This window comes from Silene latifolia, chromosome Y, assembly GCF_048544455.1.
Source record: "Silene latifolia isolate original U9 population chromosome Y, ASM4854445v1, whole genome shotgun sequence".
Lineage (NCBI taxonomy): Eukaryota > Viridiplantae > Streptophyta > Magnoliopsida > Caryophyllales > Caryophyllaceae > Silene > Silene latifolia.
The window spans coordinates 171,549,448-171,565,054 of NC_133538.1; positions in this window are offsets into that span (position 1 = coordinate 171,549,448).

Here is a 15,607-nt window from a genome sequence, read left to right on the forward strand (position 1 = left end):
GTTCTGGACTCATTGGTCCGCGGCTTTGATGTCTTGGACTCCTTGGTCCGGGGTTTTGGTGTTCTGGACTCATTGGTCCGCGGCTTTGATGTCTTGGACTCATTGGTCCGGAGTTTTGGTATTCTGGACTCATTGGTCCGCGGCTTTGATGTGTTGGACTCATTGGTCTGGGGTTTTGGTGTTCTGGACTCATTGGTCAGCGGCTTTGATGTCTTGGACTCATTGGTCTGGGATTTTGGTGTTCTTGACTCATTGGTCCCCGGCTTTGATGTCTTGGACTCATTTGTCCGTGGTTTTGGTGTTCTAGAGTAATTGGTTCGCGACTTTGGTGTTTTGGACTCATTGGTCCGGGGTTTTGTTGTCTTGGACTCATTGGTCCGCGGCTTTGATGTCTTAAACTCATTGGTCCGGGGTTTTGGTGTTTTGGACTCATTAGTCCACGGCTTTGGTGTTGTGGACTCATTGGTCCTGGGTTTTTGTGTTTGGGACTCATTGGTCCGCGACTTTGTCCTTTTGCTTTTGTTTTGATTTTTGGTTTATAACTTTTGCTTTGGCTGAACGGATTTTGCATTGGCTTAGGGTAAATGGCGTTCGGTCTTGGTTTTTGCTTTGGATTTAGCCTTGGCTTTTGCTTTGGCTTTGGTTTTGCTTTAATTTGGCTTTGACTTTGGGTGAATAGATTTTCGCTTTGGTTTTGTTTTGTTGTTTCTTGCTTTGCGTTTTGAGATCGACACGCTTATATCTATTCGTATTTTCCAGTCCTTCGTTGGAGGATGGTGGAGGTGTAGGTAAGAACGGACCTGAAGGTAAGAGGGTTGGTGCTTTGTGATGAAATGTTTTTGTTGTAATACTACGGTTTTCTATGCCTATGGGTACTCTATCGAGTAGGGCTTACTCTGTCGAGAAAGTATGTTTTTACGCAAAACAGTACTCTGCCTGATGGGTACTCGATCGAGTACGTGTGACACTCGATCGAGTAAGGGTCACTCGATCGATTAAGTCACTTACTCGATCGAGTAAGTCGGTCTTACGGGTTATTTTAGCCGGGTTTTTGTTAATAACGCGTGATTAGTATAAAAGTTTTCCGTCATTCTCTTTAATCACTTTTTCACCTTTCTAAGACCTTTCAAAAGAAAACAAGTTACGTAGTTCGCTTTGATCGCGTTATTGGCAAATCCCAAGGCTAGGATCGTCGGATTGTCTTGTTCTTTAAGCCGTTGAGTTTGTCGTGTCGAGGGTAAGCTTCTTGTATAATTTGTATAATGTTTTGATAAGTTTGTTTAATACCCTAATTGGGAGGATTATATTGATTAGGTGATAATTGTATGCATATGTGTTATAGGAGGAGGATTCGTAGAGGAACATTACTGATTAGCTATTGTGATGGTCTTGTGATTGCTATTCCAGGTAGGGTTTCCCTACACAGTATTGTTTACATGGCATTCTTGATGATTGATTAGTTGTTGTTGGTTTATATCATATCGGATTTGGAATTGGTGATTATATAATGTGGTTGTTGTATAATTGTCTGTGGTTTGCGAGGTGCGTCCTCGGCTGAGTGGAGTCACTGGCGGGAGTGGCTTCACGCCTTGATTCGCCTTCTGTGGAGCCCGCCACAGAAGAGATGTGCACATTTAGGAACTTGGGTTATCGCTTGGATGAGATGAGCGGGGCTTAGGTGGGAACGGCTGCGGTCCCCCACTGGCGGTGTGGAATACTTGTTGCGATGAGTATTCTGGCAGGACTACACACTTTAGTGTCTAGTCAGGTGTGTGGAGTTGTGGTGGAGATTGGTTGATTAGTTTGGATTGTATATTGCTTCAGCTGTATTGTTTTGTGTAATTAGTAGTGACCCCGTTTAATTGTTTTAAAAACTGTGGTGATCCATTCGGGCATGGTGAGCAGTTATTGAGCATGTATGAGTTGGTTGGCACGAGGGATAGCTGGGATGGAGTTATTAGATGAGTCAATAGAGTCTTACGCTGTGTCATGAACTTCTTTTACTTTAGTTGGTTTGACAGTTTTGAGGAACAGTTGTATTCTTTTTACCGTTTTGGTTTTTGGGACTTGTAGCACTTTAAACTTAGTTATTTAAGTACATTTCTTTATTGTCTATTTGATATACATTGCCTCAGGTAACCGAGATGGTAGCATTCCCATGCCTTAAGTGGTACTGGTAAGGCACTTGGAGTATGGGGGTGTTACAAAGTGGTATCAGAGAGACGATTTTGGAACCTATAACTAATAAACCCAATGAACTTAGAGAGTCGAAATAAAATAAACCCGGGTAGGAGTTGTTAGGAGCTAATGCAAAGACTTGGGAGACGTCCTAAAGTCGCGATCTCTCCCTACAACTTTGAACCGATCACTATAGGGTGTGTCTTGGGATTGTTATGTGTTTGTCTATGAAGTTGTCTGTCTATATAACAATGTGTTGTATGAATTGGTGGATGAATGCATGTGGAGGATGGAGAATGTTGAGGAGAAATGTGATAAGTAATATGCATGATTGTGTTAATATGGATGATGAAATTGCATGATGAATGATTTATAACTTGGCTTGTTAGAAACATGTGAAGTATGATGTCATTTTTTGTATATATATATACGTATGTTTGTCGTTTTATATATATACAGTTGGTTGGAAAGTAGTTGAGTTGAGCATGCGGGTAGTATACGAGTCAGCTTGACTCGATCGAGTAGGTGAGTGACTCGATCGAGTGGGTGTGACTCGATCGAGTGGGTTGTTTTTCGTTTCTGGGTAGTGTACTGTTTTTGGGCACTCGATCGAGTATATAAGAGGCTCGATCGAGTGAGTTTTTAGAGGCGATCTGGTCAGGTTCTGGAGTCGAGGCACTCGATCGTGTAGGGAGGCAACTCGATCGAGTGGCCTCAACTCGACCGAGTAAATGATGATGCTCGATCGAGTAGGTTCTACACAGGTCACATACGTGTTTGAGTTGTGGGATGTGTGTTTATGTTTACTTTTTCTCTTATATTGTTAAGATGCCGCCAAAGAGAAATGTGTTGTATGCGAGGGCTGAGAATATGAGCATTAATGAGATAGTTAAGATGCTAGAGCACCAAGACGCGGTCACAGATTCTCTAAAGAAGTTTGGGAAGTATAAGGAGGTTGGGGTGGATTTTGCTAAAATGAGTATCAACATCGCTCGTTTCAACCCGAAAGAGTACATGGGTACAGGTGCGCCAATCTTGCTTGATAATTGGCACAGAGAGATGGAGAATATACTTAATGTGGTTCATTGACCTGAGGACTTTAGAGTGGAACAAGCTGCGTTCTACTTGAGAGATGTGGTGGGACAAGGTTAGAGAGAGTGCCTTGGATCTATATGTGAAACAGGGGTTGTTAGCTATACCTTGGAGTGAGTTCAAGAGGACTATATGTCGAGAGTTGGTGCCGGAACATGTCCGTAGTAAGTTGAGGGAGGAGTTTGATGATTTCAAGATGGCTCCGGATATGACCGTAGCTGAGTACTATCACAAGTTTAATGAGAAGTCTAGGTACACAGAGGATATGGGGCAGAGTCAGGAGAACTTGGCATTGAGGTTTGAGAAGGGTTTGACACCCAAGATCTTGGAGAAGCTGCATGTAGGAGTCCTTACTGATGTTAAGGAGGTATATGAGCGCGCCGGCAGAGCTGAGCGGTTGGTAGAGATGGCTAAGGAGAATAGGGAGAGAGCTTCTAAGAAGAGGAAGGCTGAGAGCGAGGGTGGTGGTCAGTCTAGTTACAAGAGGGGCAACCATAACCAAGTGAGGGCTTACTCTTTGGGATCGGGGTTCAGTGGTGGAGCTTCTTATGGGTGTGGCCGAGGTGGTGGTAGTAGAAGCAGCTGGGGTTATCTTGCTTTAACTGTGGCGGTATGGGCCACAAGAGACATGAGTGTGCTAGTGTTGTGGGCAGGGGTTTCCAGAGACCATCACAGGGGAGTTTCTCTCAGGGCCCGTCTCAGAGTTATGCGAGTAACAGGCCGGCTGGGTCATGGAATAATCAGGGGTGGTCAGAACAACAACAACGGTGGGGCTAATCGCACTGGCGGTAAATCATATCAGAGACTAGCGATGAACAAAAACCAGGGATCGGCTGCTAAGCCATCTACTTCTGCCAGTACTGTCCAGGGAGGTGAACAAAAGACCAGTGGCAAGCTTTTCATGATGGAGAAGAAAGCACCTGAGGATGATGCTCACGTAATCACGGGTAATTTTCTTGTTAATGGAGTCTTTACCTTTATTTTGTTTGATTCGGGGGCGCCACAGTCTTTTGTATCATCGAGCCATCCTAAGCTTTTGGGTTTGAGAGAGTTTGAGTTTGTAAAAGAGGAGGTTTTTATACCGTCGGGTGAGTCTGTATCTTATGGGAGGTTGTATAAGGGTGTGTCTATGATAGTTGGGCAGTTGACCTAGCAGTGGATTTGTTACAGTTTCCTATGGATGGTTTTGAGATGATAGTTGGCATGGATTGGTTGGGTATGTATAAAGCTAGAATAGACTGTCACCAAAAGAGAGTCTCTTTGAGAGGTCCTAAGGGAGTTAGTGTGTCTTATCGTGGGTTTGTTGTCAAACCCAAAGTCAAGTTGATTGCAGCGGTGACATTGAAGTCTTATCTGAGGAAGGGGTGTCCCTTGATCTTATGCCATGTGAGAGACCATTTTATGGTGAGTTCGGAGGTTGATCAGATACCAGTGGTGGGCGAGTTTCCAGATGTTTTTCCAGAGGAGATACCGGGCTTACCACCAAAGAGGCAGATAGATTTCTGTGTGGAGTTGAAACCAGGGACGGGACCAATCTCTAAGACCCCGTACCGCATGGGTCCTAAGGAGTTGAAGGAGCTGAAGAAACAGCTGGATAATTTGATTGATAAGGGATACATTAGACCCAGTGTATCACCATGGGGAGCACCAGTTCTATTTGTGAAAAAGAAAGATGGGAGTTTGAGGTTATGCATCGACTACAGAGAGCTGAACAGAGTTACAGTGAAGAACATGTATCATTTGCCAAGGATAGATGATTTATTTGATCAGTTGAACGGGGCAGTAGTCTTTTCTAAGATTGATTTGAGGTCGGGTTACCATCAGGTGAAGATTCGGGATGAGGACATACCGAAGACAACTTTTACATCGAGGTATGGTCACTATGAGTATGTTGTGATGCCGTTTGGGTTATCTAATGCACCTGCAGTGTTTTTGGATTTGATGAACCGGGTCTTCAGTCAGTTTTTGGATCGGTTTATGGTGGTCTTCATCGATGATATCTTAGTCTATTCTAAGACTGAGGAGGAGCATGAGGAGCACTTCAGGTTAGTGTTGCAGACTGTACGTGACAATCAGCTATATGCAAAGTTGTCAAAGTGTGAGTTCATGCTCGAGGAGGTTGCCTTTCTGGGGCATGTGATTTCAAAGAAGGGTGTAGCTGTGGATCCGGCAAAGATAGAGGTAGTCACTCGGTGGGAAGCACCGAAAAATGTGGCAGAGATCAGGAGTTTCTTGCGTTTGGCAGGGTACTATCGTCGGTTTGTGAAAGACTTTTCTAAGATAGCCAGACCTCTGACAGCGTTGATGAGGAAAGAGAACAGGTTTCGTTGGGATGAGAGTTGTGAGACGGCGTTCCAAACATTAAAGGAGCGTTTGACCACAGCTCCAGTCTTAGCATTGCCTGAAGGGTGTGAGAACTTTGAGGTATATACAGATGCTTCAAAGAATGGTTTGGGATGTGTGTTGATGCAGAACGGGAAAGTAATTGCCTATGCTTCTAGGCAATTGAAGCCTTGTGAGGAGAACTATCCGACACATGATCTGGAGTTGGGTGCAGTTGTGTTTGCTCTCAAGATTTGGAGGCACTATCTCTATGGGGCGACCTTTAAGGTGTTTTCAGATCACAAGAGTCTCAAGTACATCTTCACTCAAAAGGAGCTGAACATGAGACATAGGAGGTGGATGGAGCTAATTGGGGGCTATGACATGGATATTATATACCATGAAGGGAAGGCAAATGTGGTTGCTGATGCGCTGAGTAGGAAGAGTGTGCATTCTCTATGCACAGCTATGTCTTTGATGAGATTGAGAGATGAGGTGAGGAAGATAGGGATACATATGATACAGAAAGGGGATGCTAGAGGGGACTTGACAGTGGAGCCAGATCTTTATGACGACATTCGCAGGACAAATGCTTTGGATCCTAAGATAGAGGAGTGGAGAGCTGGAGTAGAGAAAGGGACAGTGTCTCGATTTTCTATTCATACAGATGGCAGTGTGAGATTTGATGGCAGGCGGTGTGTTCCTAATGATGAGGAATTGAAGAAGGTGATCATGCCAGAGGCTCATTGCACACCATATTCAGTACATACATGCGGTGACAAGTTGTATAAAGATTTGTAGAAGACTTTCTAGTGGCCTGGGATGGAGAAGAAAACAGCTTTGTTTGTGGCTTGATGTTTGACATGTCAGAGGGTTAAGGGAGAGCATCGATGACCATAAGGTAAGATTCAGTCTCTTGAGGTCCCTAAGTGGAAATAGGAGTCTTATCTCAATGGATTTTATAGTCGGTTTGCCGAGAAGTCAACAGGGTAACAACATGATATGGGTAATAGTTGATCGTTTGACCAAGTCAGCTCACTTTGTCCCGATGAAAGATACTTGGACCAAGATACAGTTTGCTTTGGCATATAGAAAGCATGTGGTTCGTTTGCATGGGGTTCCTAAGGATATAGTGTCAGATAGGGATGCGAGGTTCATATCACGGTTTTGGAGAGAGTTGCAGGAGTTGATGGGAACTACCTTGAAGATGAGTACAGCTTTTCATCGTGCAACAGATGGAATGACATAGAGGACCATCAAGACTTTGGAGGATATGCTGCGAGCTTGTGTGATGGAGTTTGGTGGTAGTTGGGAGGATAGATTGGATCTTATTGAGTTTTCTTATAACAACAGCTATCACACGAGTATTGGGATGACACTGTTTGAGGCTTTGTATGAGAGGAGGTGTAGGAGCCCGATTTGCTGGGATGATAGAGCTGAGGCCGTGGTTTTAGGACCACAGATAGTACAGGAGATGATAGAGCAGGTAAAGCTGATCAGGCAAAAGATGAAAACGACCTAGGATCGACAAAAGAGTTATGCATATTTACATCGTCGTGACATCGAGTTTCAGGTTGGGGACAAGGTTCTTTTGAAAGTGTCTCCTATGCGTGGGGTCATGAGGTTTGGTAAGAAAGGGAAGCTGAGCTAGAAGTTTATCGCACCATATGAGATTTTAGATCGTGTGGGTGAGGTTGCTTACCGGTTAGTGTTGCCAGCAGCTTTGGATAAAGTGCATAATATGTTTCATGTGTCTCAGTTAAGGAAGTATGTGAGAGATCCTTCACATGTGTTAGGGGTGGAGAATATAGAGTTGGATGAGTCCTTGTCTTATCTCGATGTGCCAAAACAGATTCTTGATCGCAAGGTTAAAAAAACTAGGAATTGGAAAACAGTGTTGCTTAAGGTTCTTTGGTCTAACCACGAGGTTGAGGAAGCTACTTGGGAGGCGGAAGAGGCTATGAGGGAGCGGTAGAAGATGGTCGCATAAGGTTTAGGGGGGTACGAGATGGTCGCATAAGGTTTTTGTATGCTTTATGTTAGTTTTAGTACAGTTAGTAGTTGCTTAGAGTCGGTTTGAGTGTTGGTTGGGAGTTTTGTTTTGGGTTTTGTGTTGAGTTTTGGTTACATTGTTGTGTCGGAGTTGAGATAGTATATTTTGTTTTTGTGTATGGGTTGAACTTCGGGGACGAAGTTCTTTTAAGGAGGGAAGATTGTAATACTATGGTTTTCTATTTCTATGGGTACTCTATCGAGTGGGGCTTACTCTGTCGAGTAAGTATGTTTTTACGCAAAACAGTAGTCTGCCTGATAGGTACTCGATCGAGTACGTGTGACACTCGATCGACTAAGGGTCATTCGATCGAGTAAGTCACTTACTCGATCGAGTAAGTCGGCCTTACGGGTTATTTTAGCTGGGTTTTTGTTAATAACGTGTGATTAGTATAAAAGGTTTCCATCATTCTCTTTAATCACTTTTTCACCTTTTTAAGGCCTTTCAAAAGAAAGGAAGTTATGTAGTTCGCTTGGATCGCGTTATTGGCAAATCCCAAGGCTAGGATCGTCGGATTGTCTTGTTCTTTAAGCCGTTGAGTTTGTCATGTCGAGGGTAAGCTTCTTGTATAATTTTAATAATGTTTTGATAAATTTGTTTAAAACCTAATTGTGTAGATTTGGGGGTTTTGGGAGGATTATATTGATTAGGTGATAATTGTATGCATATGTGTTATAGGAGGAGGATTCGTAGAGGAACATTACTGATTAGCTGCTGTGACGGTCTTGTGATTGCTATTCCAGGTAGGGTTTCCCTACTCAGTATTGTTTACATGGCATTGTTGATGATTGATTTGTTGTTGTTGGTTTATATCATATCGGATTTAGAATTAGTGATTGTTGATTGTATAATGTGGTTATTGTATAATTGTCTGTGGTCTGCGAGGTGCGTCCTCGGCTGAGTGGAGTCACTTGCGGGAGTGGCTTCACGCCCTTGATTCGCCTTCTGTGACCTGCCACAGAAGGGGTGTGCTCATTTAGGAACTTGGATTATCGCTCGGATGAGATGAGCGGCGCTTAGTTGGGAACGGTTGCGGTCCCCTACTGGCGGTGTGGAATACTTGTTGCAATGAGTATTATGGCAGGACTACACACTTTAGTGTGTATTCAGGTGTGTGGAGTTATGGTGGAGATTGGTTGATTAGTTTGGATTGAATATTGCTTCAGCTGTATTGTTTTGTATAATCAGTACTGACCTCGTTTAATTGTTTTAAAAACTGTGGTGATCCATTCGGAGATGATGAGCAGTTATTGAGCAGGTATGAGTTGGTTGGCACGAGGGATAGCTGGGATGGAGTCATCACATGAGTCACTATAGTCTTCCGATGTGTCATGAACTTCTTTTACTTTAGTTGGTTTGACAGTTTTGAGGAACAGTTGTATTCTTTTTACAGTTTTTGTTTTTGGGACTTGTAACACTTTAAACTTATTTATTTAAGTACGTTTCTTTATTTTCTATTTGATATACATTGCCTCGGGAACCGAGATGGTAGCATTCTCATGCCTTAAGTGGTCCTGGTAAGGCACTTGGAGTATGGGGGTGTTACATTGGTGATGGGATGTTTTTTTTGTGGGGAAAGGGCTTGCCTTCCGTCATTGATCGTAAAGAAGGAGATGTTCCGGGTTTGTTATCTTGGTTCGTCATAAAATCCCTTTTTTTAAAAGCTCGTTCTAAATTGGGTGCTAATGAAAGGTTTCTATTGCCAGACATGGAATAGGTAAAGAAAAAGGACACGAAGTTTCGAGTCCTCTGCTTACTCGGTACGGAACGTCACTCAGAGTGTACTCACATTGAGTCGGAATGTGTTTGTTTTAAATCAATCTCAAACAAATTCTTATGGCCAATTGGAAATGGTAAAGGAAGAGAAAAAGATATATGAAAGTTGTGCCTTTATTTAGATAAATAAGAGATTAACACAGACTTGAGGAATATGCGTGGCTCAAGGGGTCTGCCCCAAGTTTATCAGTTAGGAATATAAGAACAGACACTAGGATAGACATGACAAAGCCTAAGACCCGGACTCGGACTCGAACTCGATCTCAGACTCGGACTCCTAATCATCACTTTCCTCTTCAAGGATTTTTGCTTCAGCATCCAGAAGCTTGATTATTTTGTCTTGAGCGTTGCCCCTTTTGAGGACTTCCATCTCATTGTTGGGGATGATATGAAGACAATAGTCAATAAGACTTCCATGTCCATGCATAACAATATGTCCATTAGGGTTGTCTTCATCACTTGGTTGGCATAGGGATAAAGCTATCAATTCACGGTTGTCGATCATGTCTTGAATAGCATGTTTCAGTTTGAAGCATGTTTCAATATCGTGACCTTTTCCTTGATTATATTGTCAATAGGCGTTGCCATCACAGAAACTGGTTTTCTTTTGTTCAGGCGGGTCCGGAGTGGTCCCGATTGGTTGTAGTTTCCCTTCAGCCACGAGTCTTTAAAGAGCTGTGGTATAAGTTGTGTTAAGATTAGTGAATGTCCTTTGAGAACGTTCGACTTTGTTGTTTGGCTTGAGACATTCAGGAGTATTGTCTTGATTCAGATGTGTGATTAAGATTTTGCCAGCTTCGATCTTATCTTGAATGGTATTCTTCAGCTTGTAGCACGATTCGATGTCATGACCTTTGCCCTGGTGGTACATGCAGTATGCATTACCATCCCAGAATCAGGTTTTCTTGTCTTCTGGTGGGTCCGGAGTCGGACCGATGGGTTGCAGTAATCCTTCGGAAGAAAGTATCCCCAGAGCGGTGCCATATGTTATTCCCAGATCTGTGAATTCCCTTTGATGTTTTCCCATGGTTCCCACATTGGCATTTTTGGGGATATTTTTAAGAGTTTTGTGTTTGTTTTTGTCAGTCCTGGGCGGAAACAGGATTTGGTCATTGTCAATGGAAAGTTTTGGAAACGTTTCTTGGTATTTTCAAAGGGCTTTTGGCGAGGCAATTTCACGTTCTTTGTTGGTGGGTTCATGGTTGTGGGAATCATTATTTAGTTCTCCATTTTCAGTATTTTCTTGTCGGTGAATTGGGTGTTGGTTTTCTCCTTGGTGGCCAGGTTCGTTTTCGGTATTACCAAACTGTAACACTACGGATTTTCCTTGGTGACTACTCGACCGAGTAGAACCTACTCGGCCGAGTAGTGCTGAGGTTGTGTATTGTTTTGGTTCTGCCGAGGAACACTCGGCCGAGTAAAGTGAACACTCGACCGAGTATGGGACACTCGGCCGAGTATACACTTACTCGACCGAGTGTCCGGTTTGGCGAAGTGTTATTTCGACGGTTTGATTAGGGAGCGTTTAGGATTTATTTTATATCCGCGTCAGTTTTCAAAATATCATTTCTACTTCATCATTCTTACGTAACCCTAATCTCTCCCTAATTACTCCTTAATCACCCCTTTGCTTTGTTGATTGCGAAACCTTCGGAGTCCTTACGTACATTTCCTCATCCTACTGTTGGTAAGTGTTATTCTATGTTGTTTGTATTCGTTGGGGTTCTTGTGTTTTACGGAATTGGGAAATATGGGGATTGTGCAATGTGTAATTGTGTGATATGATTATGTTATAGGAGAAGACTTCGTAGAGGAGCCTTTACGAGTGTTCAAGTCCTTTCCCACTCGTTGATTGCTAAGGTAGGGTTTCCTACTCGGTTCTCACAATTGATTTGAGATTGTGCTTGTTGTAATTGTTGTTATTTGCTGATCATCGGAGTATGGGGATTGTTGTGACGATGTTGGTATGAGCGGATTGAGATGGCCGTGATGTCATGTGATTGTGATTGTGGTGGAGTCACTTGCGGGAGTGGCTTTACACTTAGTTCGCCCTCCGTGGAACCCGCCACGGGAGGGGATGTGCACATTAAGGGACAGGGATTGTTAGTCGCTCATTGATGAGCCGGACTAGGTGGGGATGGGCTGCGGTCACCCATCGGCGCGAGGATTACCTTGCGATGGGTAATCTGCGGGGCTACACACTTCGGTGTGTAGTCGATTCTTCGTGTGAGATCAAGATGATCACCGGTTGTATTGTTGTTGTCTTGTATTGATTGAGTAGTACTGACCCCGTGTTGTTGTTTTGTAAAACTGCGGTGATCCATTCGGGGATGGTGAGCGGTTGTGACAGTAATGCGATGTTTAGCTATGGGACAGTCATGGGGAGTCACCACGTCAAGTCTAGCTTCCGTTGTTATGAGTTTAGATGTCTTGGATTTCATTTGTATCGAGGCCTTGTACGTTTATTTTGAGTTGGTCTGAGATAATGTAATCTTTAACTTATATACTTTGATAAATGTTGTTTGGAAATTGTAACTTTGATATACTAACCTCGGAAAACCGAGATGGTAACCACCTTTCATGCTAGGGTAGTCCTTGGTAAGGTACCTTGGTATGAGGGGGTGTTACAAAGTGGTATCGGAGCCGACGATTCCGGCACCTAAAACTAATGAACTCAATGAACTTAGGGAGTCTAAATAAAATGAACCCGGAGAGTTGTTTGGAGCTACCGCAAAGACTTGGGAGACGTCCGGAGTCGCACTAAGGCCCTTACGATCTCAAGCCTGGTCACATGGGGGAAACTGTTGTATGTTTGAGTTATGTGTGTTTGATATCTGTAGTTTGAATCTTGTGCATGGTTGGATTAAATGAGGAAAGAAGTAGAATATGGTAGTAGTTGAAAGATGTATCGACGATTTGTTGATGTTGAAACTTTGAGCATGGAATATGTTGGCATGTTAAGTGTTGGAACATGGTAAAAGATGAAAAGTGAATTGTGAAATTGTATCTGGTTGATATTGAGCATGAAGAATGTGATCATGTTACCTGTTTAATACAATGTTGAGCATAAAGTATGGTAGTGGTACATGTGCATATGAATATGATGATTTTAATGCTTGATTGTTGGTAGAAGCATGTGATTAAGGTCATGCGTCTGTATATGTAAATGTGGTGTTTAATTTTAATGTGAATATGATAAATGTTCAACTATGTACTGGTTTTTAGAAGCATTGGGTCGTTATTGCTTGTTTTATCCATGTTAAAGTTGTTTTGAAAAGAAATTTTTGATTTGTATACAAACCGATTTTGGAAGGGTTGTCTTAAAACTGTCATAAGTCGAGTTCTAGAAAAGATATTGCTGTGATTCCAAGTTGAGGTGATAGCTTGTCCTCTTACGATTCTAACGATAGGTCACACGCCCAGATTGACCAAGTAACGAGTGAGATATGATTGTTTTACGAAAATTGACGGTCTTTGAGAATCGCTGCGCCTATACTCGACCGAGTAGTCCCTACTCGGCCGAGTGTCCTTTATACTCGACCGAGTATTCCATATTCGGCCGAGTAATCTTTCGTGATAATACTTTTGTTTAGCGTCTGGAGTCGTGAATTCGGCCGAGTAGTCTTATACTCGACCGAGTAAGGTCTACTCGGCCGAGTATTCCCAATACTCGACCGAGTAATCCTTCTGCGGCAATTGAGTTGCTTCTGAGTCGAAAACTCGACCGAGTAATATAGTTACTCGACCGAGTACCTTGTACTTGACCTAGTATGTTATGTACTCGACCGAGTACCTCGTTGGGGCCCACTTTGAGTCGGTGGCTATGTTCTTACTTTTGTTTTGAGTCGGTGGCTATGTTTTTACTTTTGTTTTGAGCCGATGGCTATGTTTTTCATTGTTTTGAGTCATAGGGTATATACACATGTATGTTTTGAGTCTTAACGCATTCTTTTATATGAGAGACGGTCTTGATACGTAAGTTACCTAAGGTATGACGGGGAGAATGCTTAGGGTTATGAGAGATAAGTGTTGGATAAGGAAGACATGTGTTAATGTGGTTGTGAGAGATAGTGAAAAAAAAAAAAAAAAAAAAAAAAATGATGAGCTAATCGAAGTAAAGAGCATGTTTTGTGAGATATGATGAGTGAAATAGTCGTGTATTGAGTAGTATAAAAGTAAGTGTATATGGGCAAGGGTGATGTAAGTGCAAAGAAGCATGAGAATGAAAGATTGAGATGAGAGATACGAATAGTGACATTTCGGGATGTGTAAGGACTTATAGAGGGAGACGGTTAGCATTGTGTTGCTTAAGGATATATGTAATGAAAGGTTGCTTTAGAGGGATGGAGAAGAGGGTTATATAGTGAACTTAGATAGAGTTATGTCGCGACGTGGATTTGTAGATGGTGACCAAGTTTGGGAATTTGGAATTTTCACGATGTGAGCCTAGTGAGTAATTCTTTGGGCAGCTAACGTTATGAGATGAATTTTGGTTTCCTAGTGATGTAAAAAAGGAGATGCAATTGTTTGAACTTTAAACGTTGATTTTATGGATAGATTAGTGACAATTGGGAGTTATAGTATAATGAGAGAAGACCCATGGTAAGAAAGAGTGAGATGATATCGACATAAAATAATGGGGATTGAGTTTGGAGCAATGTGAAGGTAACCGGAGCACTTAAGAGTTAGACAGAAATAATGAAGAGTTGAATCATTAAGGGAGTTTGTCGAGGGTAAAAGAAAAGAATAGGGGAGTAAAACTAGGAACATGTTCACTGAGGATATGTGATATAAAAGTAAGGAATCGTAGAGATGTATGATACTATCATGAGGATTTGAGTTACTGATTATATAGAAGTTCCAGGACAACATGATAATCATGAGTTTCGGGGAATTAAAGAAAGCAAAAGTTGGGTAAAGAATTTGCACGATATGAGATTTTGGTGGTGAGTCGGGTGACGATACGATTACGGATGAAATTGGAAATAGTGTTGAGGTGATTTTGTTGATATATTTGATGTTTGTCGTTTGGGATGAGAACCAAAGGGAGGAAAAGGATTGTTATATTAAGAAGTGATAGTAAGAGAGTAGTCACATGAAAAATGTTGGTGTCATAGTATTGTTACTAGTGGTTGAGGATGATGTTATTTTGGGGAAGTTAGTTGTTCTAATGAGGTTGATTTTGTGAAGGTGATTAATGTTTGGTTGTGAGGGATTTTAAGGTATGGATATATGAGGTATTCGTTAGTAGTTGGGTACATGATGATATGGCTACGTTCACGGGTGGTGATAATTGTGTGTAAAAGAAGATATGTTATAAAGGGCACCTGAGTTAAGTCCTGATAAGAGGTATTCATTGTCAAGTGGTAACTTACGTAATCAGGATTGGCTATTTGGATGTGATTATGGGTCTTAGGAGTATGTAAATGTTTGTGTGAGGTTGTGACCTCACGAGATGCGGTATGGTGTGATAGTCATAAAGTTGTTATATGAATGTTTGTAATATATGTTGGATACGGTAACTTAATGGAATGATGATCAAAAAAAGTGATAGTTTGGGTGGTCTGACAAGACCGGTTATACTTGCATGTGTATTCATGATATAGGTTTAATCCATGAAAAGTATGGATGGTATGCATGAGATTCTTGTCTATTTATTCCGTATTATGTATGGTGTTGTGATCTGCAGCGCTTTTGAGTAAGTTTGTTGTCCAAGATGTTATATTGAGTCGTTGTTTATGGGATTGTGTATGGCACGGTACTTACTTTGTTGTGATGCGGGTATTTTCGCACCGTGGTGCTACTGTTGGTGGCAATGTTGCGATGTTGTCACCGGTTGTGGTGGAGTAGGTGAGATGACTATAATACGAGTTTTAAGTAAGTGCATACCATTAAACATAGATTGTTGTTTTGTTTCTTTGTCTTGTTCCTTGTGAGTTTTGGTTGAACATAAAGACTCGTTGTTTTGTTTTGTTGATGTTTCTTACCGTTTCGGTTTAGGAATGAGGGTAGAGTATGATGTGAAAGAGAGTTGTATATGTTTTCGTTGTTGTCATGGTATAGTGATATTCTTGATGGGACACATTGTGAGAAGTTGTTCTGATAGTTTTTATCTTGTTTTAAGATGAGGCATCGGTAGTCATAGTCATGGCAAGTGATTCGTGGAATATGTGTTGTAATGATCTG